General features: G+C 50.9%; 14 non-coding genes and 6 pseudogenes across 14 annotated transcripts; all 20 read left to right on the forward strand.

The window, feature by feature from the left end:
- LOC138242516 (zinc finger protein 271-like) overlaps positions 1-13,441 on the forward strand; it is a 681,240-nt pseudogene that overhangs the window by 548,044 nt on the left and 119,755 nt on the right.
- Positions 49-157, forward strand: LOC138218889 (5S ribosomal RNA; annotated as a pseudogene).
- Positions 695-813, forward strand: LOC138216579 (5S ribosomal RNA). The gene has a single exon (XR_011180291.1). It is a non-coding gene; the product is annotated as a 5S ribosomal RNA (ribosomal RNA).
- On the forward strand, positions 1,351-1,469 carry LOC138217434 (5S ribosomal RNA). Its single transcript, XR_011181146.1, has one exon. It is a non-coding gene; the product is annotated as a 5S ribosomal RNA (ribosomal RNA).
- On the forward strand, positions 2,007-2,125 carry LOC138218596 (5S ribosomal RNA; annotated as a pseudogene).
- Positions 2,663-2,781, forward strand: LOC138217379 (5S ribosomal RNA). The gene has a single exon (XR_011181091.1). It is a non-coding gene; the product is annotated as a 5S ribosomal RNA (ribosomal RNA).
- Positions 3,319-3,437, forward strand: LOC138244987 (5S ribosomal RNA). Its single transcript, XR_011193604.1, has one exon. It is a non-coding gene; the product is annotated as a 5S ribosomal RNA (ribosomal RNA).
- LOC138217816 (5S ribosomal RNA) lies at positions 3,975-4,093 on the forward strand (annotated as a pseudogene).
- Positions 4,630-4,748, forward strand: LOC138244757 (5S ribosomal RNA). The gene has a single exon (XR_011193372.1). It is a non-coding gene; the product is annotated as a 5S ribosomal RNA (ribosomal RNA).
- LOC138217450 (5S ribosomal RNA) lies at positions 5,286-5,404 on the forward strand. The gene has a single exon (XR_011181162.1). It is a non-coding gene; the product is annotated as a 5S ribosomal RNA (ribosomal RNA).
- On the forward strand, positions 5,942-6,060 carry LOC138244998 (5S ribosomal RNA). The gene has a single exon (XR_011193615.1). It is a non-coding gene; the product is annotated as a 5S ribosomal RNA (ribosomal RNA).
- Positions 6,598-6,715, forward strand: LOC138217525 (5S ribosomal RNA). Its single transcript, XR_011181237.1, has one exon. It is a non-coding gene; the product is annotated as a 5S ribosomal RNA (ribosomal RNA).
- LOC138245174 (5S ribosomal RNA) lies at positions 7,253-7,371 on the forward strand. The gene has a single exon (XR_011193788.1). It is a non-coding gene; the product is annotated as a 5S ribosomal RNA (ribosomal RNA).
- Positions 7,901-8,019, forward strand: LOC138245009 (5S ribosomal RNA). The gene has a single exon (XR_011193626.1). It is a non-coding gene; the product is annotated as a 5S ribosomal RNA (ribosomal RNA).
- On the forward strand, positions 8,557-8,674 carry LOC138217526 (5S ribosomal RNA). Its single transcript, XR_011181238.1, has one exon. It is a non-coding gene; the product is annotated as a 5S ribosomal RNA (ribosomal RNA).
- LOC138245175 (5S ribosomal RNA) lies at positions 9,212-9,330 on the forward strand. The gene has a single exon (XR_011193789.1). It is a non-coding gene; the product is annotated as a 5S ribosomal RNA (ribosomal RNA).
- Positions 9,860-9,968, forward strand: LOC138218891 (5S ribosomal RNA; annotated as a pseudogene).
- LOC138216580 (5S ribosomal RNA) lies at positions 10,506-10,624 on the forward strand. The gene has a single exon (XR_011180292.1). It is a non-coding gene; the product is annotated as a 5S ribosomal RNA (ribosomal RNA).
- On the forward strand, positions 11,162-11,280 carry LOC138218577 (5S ribosomal RNA; annotated as a pseudogene).
- On the forward strand, positions 11,818-11,936 carry LOC138217380 (5S ribosomal RNA). Its single transcript, XR_011181092.1, has one exon. It is a non-coding gene; the product is annotated as a 5S ribosomal RNA (ribosomal RNA).

The raw sequence follows: 13,441 nt of genomic DNA on the forward strand, positions 1-13,441 counted from the left end.
GACGGAGCTGTCCTCTCAATAAGAAGGGTGCCAGCGAGCCTTGCTCTCGCTTACGGCCACACCCCCATGAGCACACCTGATCTCGGAAGCTAAACAGGGATGGGCCTGGTTAGTACTTGGATGGGAGACCGCCTGGGAATACCAGGTGCTGTAAGCTTTTAAGCGCAGGAGGCGCCCTATCCCCGCTCGCTCGCTCATTCCCCTGTTCACACGTGCAGTGCGGCTTGTCCGTCTGTTTATTTGTCAGCTTTGGCGAGACACGGGTTCTTGTGTATTAGCGTGAGCGTTTTTTATTCTGATCAGGAACAGTTTTACAAGTCTGCAAAGGATCGAGGAAAGGTTTATCGCCAGCTGAAAAGAGACACAGCGCTTCGGCTGTGGAGACTTGTTCGGCTGGCGTTCGGAGAGTCGCGTTTTTCAGAATTGTATTGAGATCGTTTTCCACAGAGCTCAGATGTCAAAGCACAGCAGCAGCTCTCCACAGCGATCCTCTATAGCGCCCTTTCTCCCGCAGCTCCGTCCTCATTGGAAGGAAGCAAGAGTGAAAGGCTGAAGTGAAATAGAGCAGGGACGAAGGCAGTGAAGAGAGAGAACGTGGGAAGAAGAGAAAAACGCAAGGGAAAAAAAGCAGCGTCGTAAAAGAGGTGACGGAGCTGTCCTCTCAATAAGAAGGGTGCCAGCGAGCCTTGCTCTCGCTTACGGCCACACCCCCTTGAGCACGCCTGATCTCATCTGATCTCGGAAGCTAAACAGGGATGGGCCTGGTTAGTACTTGGATGGGAGACCGCCTGGGCATACCAGGTGCTGTAAGCTTTTAAGCGCAGGAGGCGCCCTATCCCTGCTCGCTCGCTCATTCCCCTGTTCACACGTGCAGTGCGGCTTGTCCGTCTGTTTATTTGTCAGCTTTGGCGAGACACGGTTGCTTGTGTATTAGCGTGAGCGTTTTTTATTCTGATCAGGAACAGTTTTACAAGTCCGCAAAGGATCGAGGAAAGGTTTATCGCCAGCTGAAAAGAGACACAGCGCTTCGGCTGTGGAGACTTGTTCGGCTGGCGTTCGGAGAGTCGCGTTTTTCAGAATTGTATTGAGATCGTTTTCCACAGAGCTCAGATGTCAAAGCACAGCAGCAGCTCTCCACAGCGATCCTCTATAGCGCCCTTTCTCCCGCAGCTCCGTCCTCATTGGAAGGAAGCAAAAGTGAAAGGCTGAAGTGAAATAGAGCGGGGACGAAGGCAGTGAAGAGAGAGAACGTGGGAAGAAGAGAAAAACGCAAGGGAAAAAAAGCAGCGTCGTAAAAGAGGTGACGGAGCTGTCCTCTCAATAAGAAGGGTGCCAGCGAGCCTTGCTCTCGCTTATGGCCACACCCCCTTGAGCACGCCTGATCTCGTCTGATCTCGGAAGCTAAACAGGGATGGGCCTGGTTAGTACTTGGATGGGAGACCGCCTGGGAATACCAGGTGCTGCAAGCTTTTAAGCGCAGGAGGCGCCCTATCCCCGCTCGCTCGCTCATTCCCCTGTTCACACGTGCAGTGCGGCTTGTCCGTCTGTTTATTTGTCAGCTTTGGCGAGACACGGGTGCTTGTGTATTAGCGTGAGCGTTTTTTATTCTGATCATGAACAGTTTAACAAGTCCGCAAAGGATCGAGGAAAGGTTTATCGCCAGCTGAAAAGAGACACAGCGCTTCGGCTGTGGAGACTTGTTCGGCTGGCGTTCGGAGAGTCGCGTTTTTCAGAATTGTATTGAGATCGTTTTCCACAGAGCTCAGATGTCAAAGCACAGCAGCAGCTCTCCACAGCGGTCCTCTATAGCGCCCTTTCTCCCGCAGCTCCGTCCTCATTGGAAGGAAGCAAAAGTGAAAGGCTGAAGTGAAATAGAGCGGGGACGAAGGCAGTGAAGAGAGAGAACGTGGGAAGAAGAGAAAAACGCAAGGGAAAAAAAGCAGCGTCGTAAAAGAGGTGACGGAGCTGTCCTCTCAATAAGAAGGGTGCCAGCGAGCCTTGCTCTCCCTTATGGCCACACCCCCTTGAGCACGCCTGAACTCGTCTGATCTCGGAAGCTAAACAGGGAAGGGCCTGGTTAGTACTTGGATGGGAGACCGCCTGGGAATACCAGGTGCTTTAAGCTTTTAAGCGCAGGAGGCGCCCTATCCCCGCTCGCTCTCTCATTCCCCTGTTCACACATGCAGTGCGGCTTGTCCGTCTGTTTATTTGTCAGCTTTGGCGAGACACGGGTGCTTGTGTATTAGCGTGAGCGTTTTTTATTCTGATCATGAACAGTTTAACAAGTCCGCAAAGGATCGAGGAAAGGTTTATCGCCAGCTGAAAAGAGACACAGCGCTTCGGCTGTGGAGACTTGTTCGGCTGGCGTTCGGAGAGTCGCGTTTTTCAGAATTGTATTGAGATCGTTTTCAACAGAGCTCAGATGTCAAAGCACAGCAGCAGCTCTCCACAGCGATCCTCTATAGCGCCCTTTCTCCCGCAGCTCCGTCCTCATTGGAAGGAAGCAAGAGTGAAAGGCTGAAGTGAAATAGAGCGGGGACGAAGGCAGTGAAGAGAGAGAACGTGGGAAGAAGAGAAAAACGCAAGGGAAAAAAAGCAGCGTCGTAAAAGAGGTGACGGAGCTGTCCTCTCAATAAGAAGGGTGCCAGCGAGCCTTGCTCTCGCTTATGGCCACACCCCCTTGAGCACGCCTGATCTCGTCTGCTCTCGGAAGCTAAACAGGGATGGGCCTGGTTAGTACTTGGATGGGAGACCGCCTGGGAATACCAGGTGCTGTAAGCTTTTAAGCGCAGGAGGCGCCCTATCCCCGCTCGCTCGCTCATTCCCCTGTTCACACGTGCAGTGCGGCTTGTCCGTCTGTTTATTTGTCAGCTTTGGCGAGACACGGGTGCTTGTGTATTAGCGTGAGCGTTTTTTATTCTGATCAGGAACAGTTTAACAAGTCCGCAAAGGATCGAGGAAAGGTTTATCGCCAGCTGAAAAGAGACACAGCGCTTCGGCTGTGGATACTTGTTCGGCTGGCGTTCGGAGAGTCGCGTTTTTCAGAATTGTATTGAGATCGTTTTCCACAGAGCTCAGATGTCAAAGCACAACAGCAGCTCTCCACAGCGATCCTCTATAGCGCCCTTTCTCCCGCAGCTCCGTCCTCATTGGAAGGAAGCAAAAGTGAAAGGCTGAAGTGAAATAGAGCGGGGACGAAGGCAGTGAAGAGAGAGAACATGGGAAGAAGAGAAAAACGCAAGGGAAAAAAAGCAGCGTCGTAAAAGAGGTGACGGAGCTGTCCTCTCAATAAGAAGGGTGCCAGCGAGCCTTGCTCTCGCTTACGGCCACACCCCCTTGAGCACACCTGATCTCGTCTGATCTCGGAAGCTAAACAGGGATGGGCCTGGTTAGTACTTGGATGGGAGACCGCCTGGGAATACCAGGTGCTGTAAGCTTTTAAGCGCAGGAGGCGCCCTATCCCCGCTCGCTCGCTCATTCCCCTGTTCACACGTGCAGTGCGGCTTGTCCGTCTGTTTATTTGTCAGCTTTGGCGAGACACGGGTGCTTGTGTATTAGTGTGAGCGTTTTTTATTCTGATCATGAACAGTTTAACAAGTCCGCAAAGGATCGAGGAAAGGTTTATCGCCAGCTGAAAAGAGACACAGCGCTTCGGCTGTGGAGACTTGTTCGGCTGGCGTTCGGAGAGTCGCGTTTTTCAGAATTGTATTGAGATCGTTTTCCACAGAGCTCAGATGTCAAAGCACAGCAGCAGCTCTCCACAGCGATCCTCTATAGCGCCCTTTCTCCCGCAGCTCCGTCCTCATTGGAAGGAAGCAAGAGTGAAAGGCTGAAGTGAAATAGAGCGGGGACGAAGGCAGTGAAGAGAGAGAACGTGGGAAGAAGAGAAAAACGCAAGGGAAAAAAAGCAGCGTCGTAAAAGAGGTGACGGAGCTGTCCTCTCAATAAGAAGGGTGCCAGCGAGCCTTGCTCTCGCTTATGGCCACACCCCCTTGAGCACGCCTGAACTCGTCTGATCTCGGAAGCTAAACAGGGATGGGCTTGGTTAGTACTTGGATGGGAGACCGCCTGGGAATACCAGGTGCTGTAAGCTTTTAAGCGCAGGAGGCGCCCTATCCCTGCTCGCTCGCTCATTCCCCTGTTCACACGTGCAGTGCGGCTTGTCCGTCTGTTTATTTGTCAGCTTTGGCGAGACACGGGTGCTTGTGTATTAGCGTGAGCGTTTTTTATTCTGATCAGGAACAGTTTAACAAGTCCGCAAAGGATCGAGGAAAGGTTTATCGCCAGCTGAAAAGAGACACAGCGCTTCGGCTGTGGAGACTTGTTCGGTTGGCGTTCGGAGAGTCGCGTTTTTCAGAATTGTATTGAGATCGTTTTCCACAGAGCTCAGATGTCAAAGCACAGCAGCAGCTCTCCACAGCGATCCTCTATAGCGCCCTTTCTCCCGCAGCTCCGTCCTCATTGGAAGGAAGCAAGAGTGAAAGGCTGAAGTGAAATAGAGCGGGGACGAAGGCAGTGAAGAGAGAGAACGTGGAAAGAAGAGAAAAACGCAAGGGAAAAAAGCAGCGTTGTAAAAGAGGTGACGGAGCTGTCCTCTCAATAAGAAGGGTGCCAGCGAGCCTTGCTCTCGCTTACGGCCACACCCCCTTGAGCACGCCTGATCTCGTCTGATCTCGGAAGCTAAACAGGGAAGGGCCTGGTTAGTACTTGGATGGGAGACCGCCTGGGAATACCAGGTGCTGTAAGCTTTTAAGCGCAGGAGGCGCCCTATCCCCGCTCGCTCGCTCATTCCCCTGTTCACACGTGCAGTGCGGCTTGTCCGTCTGTTTATTTGTCAGCTTTGGCGAGACACGGGTGCTTGTGTATTAGCGTGAGCGTTTTTTATTCTGATCAGGAACAGTTTTACAAGTCCGCAAAGGATCGAGGAAAGGTTTATCGCCAGCTGAAAAGAGACACAGCGCTTCGGCTGTGGAGACTTGTTCGGCTGGCGTTCGGAGAGTCGCGTTTTTCAGAATTGTATTGAGATCGTTTTCCACAGAGCTCAGATGTCAAAGCACAGCAGCAGCTCTCCACAGCGATCCTCTATAGCGCCCTTTCTCCCGCAGCTCCGTCCTCATTGGAAGGAAGCAAGAGTGAAAGGCTGAAGTGAAATAGAGCGGGGACGAAGGCAGTGAAGAGAGAGAACGTGGGAAGAAGAGAAAAACGCAAGGGAAAAAAAGCAGCGTCGTAAAAGAGGTGACGGAGCTGTCCTCTCAATAAGAAGGGTGCCAGCGAGCTTTACTCTCGCTTATGGCCACACCCCATTGAGCACGCCTGATCTCGTCTGATCTCGGAAGCTAAACAGGGATGGGCCTGGTTAGTACTTGGATGGGAGACCGCCTGGGAATACCAGGTGCTGTAAGCTTTTAAGCGCAGGAGGCGCCCTATCCCCGCTCGCTCGCTCATTCCCCTGTTCACACGTGCAGTGCGGCTTGTCCGTCTGTTTATTTGTCAGCTTTGGCGAGACACGGGTGCTTGTGTATTAGCGTGAGCGTTTTTTATTCTGATCAGGAACAGTTTTACAAGTCCGCAAAGGATCGAGGAAAGGTTTATCGCCAGCTGAAAAGAGACACAGCGCTTCGGCTGTGGATACTTGTTCGGCTGGCGTTCGGAGAGTCGCGTTTTTCAGAATTGTATTGAGATCGTTTTCCACAGAGCTCAGATGTCAAAGCACAACAGCAGCTCTCCACAGCGATCCTCTATAGCGCCCTTTCTCCCGCAGCTCCGTCCTCATTGGAAGGAAGCAAAAGTGAAAGGCTGAAGTGAAATAGAGCGGGGACGAAGGCAGTGAAGAGAGAGAACATGGGAAGAAGAGAAAAACGCAAGGGAAAAAAAGCAGCGTCGTAAAAGAGGTGACGGAGCTGTCCTCTCAATAAGAAGGGTGCCAGCGAGCCTTGCTCTCGCTTACGGCCACACCCCCTTGAGCACACCTGATCTCGTCTGATCTCGGAAGCTAAACAGGGATGGGCCTGGTTAGTACTTGGATGGGAGACCGCCTGGGAATACCAGGTGCTGTAAGCTTTTAAGCGCAGGAGGCGCCCTATCCCCGCTCGCTCGCTCATTCCCCTGTTCACACGTGCAGTGCGGCTTGTCCGTCTGTTTATTTGTCAGCTTTGGCGAGACACGGGTGCTTGTGTATTAGTGTGAGCGTTTTTTATTCTGATCATGAACAGTTTAACAAGTCCGCAAAGGATCGAGGAAAGGTTTATCGCCAGCTGAAAAGAGACACAGCGCTTCGGCTGTGGAGACTTGTTCGGCTGGCGTTCGGAGAGTCGCGTTTTTCAGAATTGTATTGAGATCGTTTTCCACAGAGCTCAGATGTCAAAGCACAGCAGCAGCTCTCCACAGCGATCCTCTATAGCGCCCTTTCTCCCGCAGCTCCGTCCTCATTGGAAGGAAGCAAGAGTGAAAGGCTGAAGTGAAATAGAGCGGGGACGAAGGCAGTGAAGAGAGAGAACGTGGGAAGAAGAGAAAAACGCAAGGGAAAAAAAGCAGCGTCGTAAAAGAGGTGACGGAGCTGTCCTCTCAATAAGAAGGGTGCCAGCGAGCCTTGCTCTCGCTTACGGCCACACCCCTTGAGCACGCCTGATCTCGTCTGATCTCGGAAGCTAAACAGGGATGGGCCTGGTTAGTACTTGGATGGGAGACCGCCTGGGAATACCAGGTGCTGTAAGCTTTTAAGCGCAGGAGGCGCCCTATCCCCGCTCGCTCGCTCATTCCCCTGTTCACACGTGCAGTGCGGCTTGTCCGTCTGTTTATTTGTCAGCTTTGGCGAGACACGGGTGCTTGTGTATTAGCGTGAGCGTTTTTTATTCTGATCAGGAACAGTTTTACAAGTCCGCAAAGGATCGAGGAAAGGTTTATCGCCAGCTGAAAAGAGACACAGCGCTTCGGCTGTGGAGACTTGTTCGGCTGGCGTTCGGAGAGTCGCGTTTTTCAGAATTGTATTGAGATCGTTTTCCACAGAGCTCAGATGTCAAAGCACAGCAGCAGCTCTCCACAGCGATCCTCTATAGCGCCCTTTCTCCCGCAGCTCCGTCCTCATTGGAAAGAAGCAAGAGTGAAAGGCTGAAGTGAAATAGAGCGGGGACGAAGGCAGTGAAGAGAGAGAACGTGGGAAGAAGAGAAAAACGCAAGGGAAAAAAAGCAGCGTCGTAAAAGAGGTGATGGAGCTGTCCTCTCAATAAGAAGGGTGCCAGCGAGCCTTGCTCTCGCTTATGGCCACACCCCCTTGAGCACGCCTGATCTCGTCTGATCTCGGAAGCTAAACAGGGATGGGCCTGGTTAGTACTTGGATGGGAGACCGCCTGGGAATACCAGGTGCTGTAAGCTTTTAAGCGCAGGAGGCGCCCTATCCCCGCTCGCTCGCTCATTCCCCTGTTCACACGTGCAGTGCGGCTTGTTTATTTGTCAGCTTTGGCGAGACACGGGTGCTTGTGTATTAGCGTGAGCGTTTTTTATTCTGATCAGGAACAGTTTTACAAGTCCGCAAAGGATCGAGGAAAGGTTTATCGCCAGCTGAAAAGAGACACAGCGCTTCGGCTGTGGATACTTGTTCGGCTGGCGTTCGGAGAGTCGCGTTTTTCAGAATTGTATTGAGATCGTTTTCCACAGAGCTCAGATGTCAAAGCACAACAGCAGCTCTCCACAGCGATCCTCTATAGCGCCCTTTCTCCCGCAGCTCCGTCCTCATTGGAAGGAAGCAAAAGTGAAAGGCTGAAGTGAAATAGAGCGGGGACGAAGGCAGTGAAGAGAGAGAACATGGGAAGAAGAGAAAAACGCAAGGGAAAAAAAGCAGCGTCGTAAAAGAGGTGACGGAGCTGTCCTCTCAATAAGAAGGGTGCCAGCGAGCCTTGCTCTCGCTTACGGCCACACCCCCTTGAGCACACCTGATCTCGTCTGATCTCGGAAGCTAAACAGGGATGGGCCTGGTTAGTACTTGGATGGGAGACCGCCTGGGAATACCAGGTGCTGTAAGCTTTTAAGCGCAGGAGGCGCCCTATCCCCGCTCGCTCGCTCATTCCCCTGTTCACACGTGCAGTGCGGCTTGTCCGTCTGTTTATTTGTCAGCTTTGGCGAGACACGGGTGCTTGTGTATTAGTGTGAGCGTTTTTTATTCTGATCATGAACAGTTTAACAAGTCCGCAAAGGATCGAGGAAAGGTTTATCGCCAGCTGAAAAGAGACACAGCGCTTCGGCTGTGGAGACTTGTTCGGCTGGCGTTCGGAGAGTCGCGTTTTTCAGAATTGTATTGAGATCGTTTTCCACAGAGCTCAGATGTCAAAGCACAGCAGCAGCTCTCCACAGCGATCCTCTATAGCGCCCTTTCTCCCGCAGCTCCGTCCTCATTGGAAGGAAGCAAGAGTGAAAGGCTGAAGTGAAATAGAGCGGGGACGAAGGCAGTGAAGAGAGAGAACGTGGGAAGAAGAGAAAAACGCAAGGGAAAAAAAGCAGCGTCGTAAAAGAGGTGACGGAGCTGTCCTCTCAATAAGAAGGGTGCCAGCGAGCCTTGCTCTCGCTTACGGCCACACCCCTTGAGCACGCCTGATCTCGTCTGATCTCGGAAGCTAAACAGGGATGGGCCTGGTTAGTACTTGGATGGGAGACCGCCTGGGAATACCAGGTGCTGTAAGCTTTTAAGCGCAGGAGGCGCCCTATCCCCGCTCGCTCGCTCATTCCCCTGTTCACACGTGCAGTGCGGCTTGTCCGTCTGTTTATTTGTCAGCTTTGGCGAGACACGGGTGCTTGTGTATTAGCGTGAGCGTTTTTTATTCTGATCAGGAACAGTTTTACAAGTCCGCAAAGGATCGAGGAAAGGTTTATCGCCAGCTGAAAAGAGACACAGCGCTTCGGCTGTGGAGACTTGTTCGGCTGGCGTTCGGAGAGTCGCGTTTTTCAGAATTGTATTGAGATCGTTTTCCACAGAGCTCAGATGTCAAAGCACAGCAGCAGCTCTCCACAGCGATCCTCTATAGCGCCCTTTCTCCCGCAGCTCCGTCCTCATTGGAAAGAAGCAAGAGTGAAAGGCTGAAGTGAAATAGAGCGGGGACGAAGGCAGTGAAGAGAGAGAACGTGGGAAGAAGAGAAAAACGCAAGGGAAAAAAAGCAGCGTCGTAAAAGAGGTGATGGAGCTGTCCTCTCAATAAGAAGGGTGCCAGCGAGCCTTGCTCTCGCTTATGGCCACACCCCCTTGAGCACGCCTGATCTCGTCTGATCTCGGAAGCTAAACAGGGATGGGCCTGGTTAGTACTTGGATGGGAGACCGCCTGGGAATACCAGGTGCTGTAAGCTTTTAAGCGCAGGAGGCGCCCTATCCCCGCTCGCTCGCTCATTCCCCTGTTCACACGTGCAGTGCGGCTTGTTTATTTGTCAGCTTTGGCGAGACACGGGTGCTTGTGTATTAGCGTGAGCGTTTTTTATTCTGATCAGGAACAGTTTTACAAGTCCGCAAAGGATCGAGGAAAGGTTTATCGCCAGCTGAAAAGAGACACAGCGCTTCGGCTGTGGAGACTTGTTCGGCTGGGGTTCGGAGAGTCGCGTTTTTCAGAATTGTATTGAGATCGTTTTCCACAGAGCTCAGATGTCAAAGCACAGCAGCAGCTCTCCACAGCGATCCTCTATAGCGCCCTTTCTCCCGCAGCTCCGTCCTCATTGGAAGGAAGCAAGAGTGAAAGGCTGAAGTGAAATAGAGCGGGGACGAAGGCAGTGAAGAGAGAGAACGTGGGAAGAAGAGAAAAACGCAAGGGAAAAAAAGCAGCGTCGTAAAAGAGGTGACGGAGCTGTCCTCTCAATAAGAAGGGTGCCAGCGAGCCTTGCTCTCGCTTACGGCCACACCCCCATGAGCACACCTGATCTCGGAAGCTAAACAGGGATGGGCCTGGTTAGTACTTGGATGGGAGACCGCCTGGGAATACCAGGTGCTGTAAGCTTTTAAGCGCAGGAGGCGCCCTATCCCCGCTCGCTCGCTCATTCCCCTGTTCACACGTGCAGTGCGGCTTGTCCGTCTGTTTATTTGTCAGCTTTGGCGAGACACGGGTTCTTGTGTATTAGCGTGAGCGTTTTTTATTCTGATCAGGAACAGTTTTACAAGTCTGCAAAGGATCGAGGAAAGGTTTATCGCCAGCTGAAAAGAGACACAGCGCTTCGGCTGTGGAGACTTGTTCGGCTGGCGTTCGGAGAGTCGCGTTTTTCAGAATTGTATTGAGATCGTTTTCCACAGAGCTCAGATGTCAAAGCACAGCAGCAGCTCTCCACAGCGATCCTCTATAGCGCCCTTTCTCCCGCAGCTCCGTCCTCATTGGAAGGAAGCAAGAGTGAAAGGCTGAAGTGAAATAGAGCAGGGACGAAGGCAGTGAAGAGAGAGAACGTGGGAAGAAGAGAAAAACGCAAGGGAAAAAAAGCAGCGTCGTAAAAGAGGTGACGGAGCTGTCCTCTCAATAAGAAGGGTGCCAGCGAGCCTTGCTCTCGCTTACGGCCACACCCCCTTGAGCACGCCTGATCTCATCTGATCTCGGAAGCTAAACAGGGATGGGCCTGGTTAGTACTTGGATGGGAGACCGCCTGGGCATACCAGGTGCTGTAAGCTTTTAAGCGCAGGAGGCGCCCTATCCCTGCTCGCTCGCTCATTCCCCTGTTCACACGTGCAGTGCGGCTTGTCCGTCTGTTTATTTGTCAGCTTTGGCGAGACACGGTTGCTTGTGTATTAGCGTGAGCGTTTTTTATTCTGATCAGGAACAGTTTTACAAGTCCGCAAAGGATCGAGGAAAGGTTTATCGCCAGCTGAAAAGAGACACAGCGCTTCGGCTGTGGAGACTTGTTCGGCTGGCGTTCGGAGAGTCGCGTTTTTCAGAATTGTATTGAGATCGTTTTCCACAGAGCTCAGATGTCAAAGCACAGCAGCAGCTCTCCACAGCGGTCCTCTATAGCGCCCTTTCTCCCGCAGCTCCGTCCTCATTGGAAGGAAGCAAAAGTGAAAGGCTGAAGTGAAATAGAGCGGGGACGAAGGCAGTGAAGAGAGAGAACGTGGGAAGAAGAGAAAAACGCAAGGGAAAAAAAGCAGCGTCGTAAAAGAGGTGACGGAGCTGTCCTCTCAATAAGAAGGGTGCCAGCGAGCCTTGCTCTCCCTTATGGCCACACCCCCTTGAGCACGCCTGAACTCGTCTGATCTCGGAAGCTAAACAGGGATGGGCCTGGTTAGTACTTGGATGGGAGACCGCCTGGGAATACCAGGTGCTTTAAGCTTTTAAGCGCAGGAGGCGCCCTATCCCCGCTCGCTCTCTCATTCCCCTGTTCACACATGCAGTGCGGCTTGTCCGTCTGTTTATTTGTCAGCTTTGGCGAGACACGGGTGCTTGTGTATTAGCGTGAGCGTTTTTTATTCTGATCATGAACAGTTTAACAAGTCCGCAAAGGATCGAGGAAAGGTTTATCGCCAGCTGAAAAGAGACACAGCGCTTCGGCTGTGGAGACTTGTTCGGCTGGCGTTCGGAGAGTCGCGTTTTTCAGAATTGTATTGAGATCGTTTTCAACAGAGCTCAGATGTCAAAGCACAGCAGCAGCTCTCCACAGCGATCCTCTATAGCGCCCTTTCTCCCGCAGCTCCGTCCTCATTGGAAGGAAGCAAGAGTGAAAGGCTGAAGTGAAATAGAGCGGGGACGAAGGCAGTGAAGAGAGAGAACGTGGGAAGAAGAGAAAAACGCAAGGGAAAAAAAGCAGCGTCGTAAAAGAGGTGACGGAGCTGTCCTCTCAATAAGAAGGGTGCCAGCGAGCCTTGCTCTCGCTTATGGCCACACCCCCTTGAGCACGCCTGATCTCGTCTGCTCTCGGAAGCTAAACAGGGATGGGCCTGGTTAGTACTTGGATGGGAGACCGCCTGGGAATACCAGGTGCTGTAAGCTTTTAAGCGCAGGAGGCGCCCTATCCCCGCTCGCTCGCTCATTCCCCTGTTCACACGTGCAGTGCGGCTTGTCCGTCTGTTTATTTGTCAGCTTTGGCGAGACACGGGTGCTTGTGTATTAGCGTGAGCGTTTTTTATTCTGATCAGGAACAGTTTAACAAGTCCGCAAAGGATCGAGGAAAGGTTTATCGCCAGCTGAAAAGAGACACAGCGCTTCGGCTGTGGAGACTTTATTAATAAGGCCCCTCAGTAGTTGAGATCTCTGTTATTCCCATCTAGAAACATGCAATCAGCATGTTATTGCTGAAGCAATAGTCACAACATTATTCCACACCTGGGTGAGATGCGGGTTATGATGACAGTCATGCTTTCTACACCTTATACTGAGCTCAGAAATGGACCAAGCGGACATCTCACGAGCAGATCCCTCCGCGTATAAGAAAGGCAACTTGTCTCAGCAAAAATACAAAAAGGCAAAAATCCCACACTTGGAATGCAAACGTACCCTAAAAAGGAAACACGGTTTTAAAACGAACTTGATTTTCCCCTGGAGAAACCTTTTTATGGACACACATCGCATCTATTACACATGTAGAACTAAATATAAAGATAAAACTTAATATAAGAAGTCATGACATATCACACATGACGAAGTCTGGTCCAGAATAAACAGTTTACACTGACCCACCTTTATTTACCCTGGTCACTCACTTCTATTAACTGTTTAACTGGGTAACAAATTAATATTTGTTTCAATTTGGGATCTACACCTGGGAGCCCTGAAATGTTGGCCAGAGGGGAGAAGCTGATATTCAGACGTGAGAATATATTAAAATAAAGGATCTGATGTTGTTTTTCACCTGTCTAATCAAAGCTTGTTCAAAAATTATCTGATTATAGGACACACGAGTTTATAATCATACTCATTCCACTTTTTAACCCCGTATATATGCACAATATGAAACGTATATACACTAAATCTCACGTGTGACTCCCATAATATACATTTCTTTACGAAAATTAGGAACACTTACTACAATTATCAACCCCCCATGACGAGGCAATATTTCATACCTTTGTTTCTTTGTGGGTTCAAAGTTCTGTCCTGTCGTTTCACACGTAATGTTTTGGTAGTTATCTCAATTTTCCTTTGCAATTATCTCCAAGATCATCATCAACTTTTTGTAAAACGCTATGCACAACTGATATTTAAAGAAAGTCCTGTACCAAAACGTCTTCGTAGGGAAAGACAACTTTTTTTCCTTACGTTAGTCGCTACACGGTTACTCAAAAAATCCATTCACCGCCTTTAAAAAAAAAGTTTCGTTTTTTATTGTGGTTCACTGACATTTCTGTCACAATTCTGAGGGACCCCAAATAAAATTCACTTGCCGGTATAAAGACGCCGGCGAGGATAAGACAGGTATCGAGCCACCTGCGTATCTAGCGGACGTTTAAAATAAAAAAATGGCGTGTAATGTTGCGAAGGGCTACTGTTTTTTTTAT

The sequence above is a fragment of the Lepisosteus oculatus genome, chromosome 14 (assembly GCF_040954835.1).
Source record: "Lepisosteus oculatus isolate fLepOcu1 chromosome 14, fLepOcu1.hap2, whole genome shotgun sequence".
NCBI lineage: Eukaryota > Metazoa > Chordata > Actinopteri > Semionotiformes > Lepisosteidae > Lepisosteus > Lepisosteus oculatus.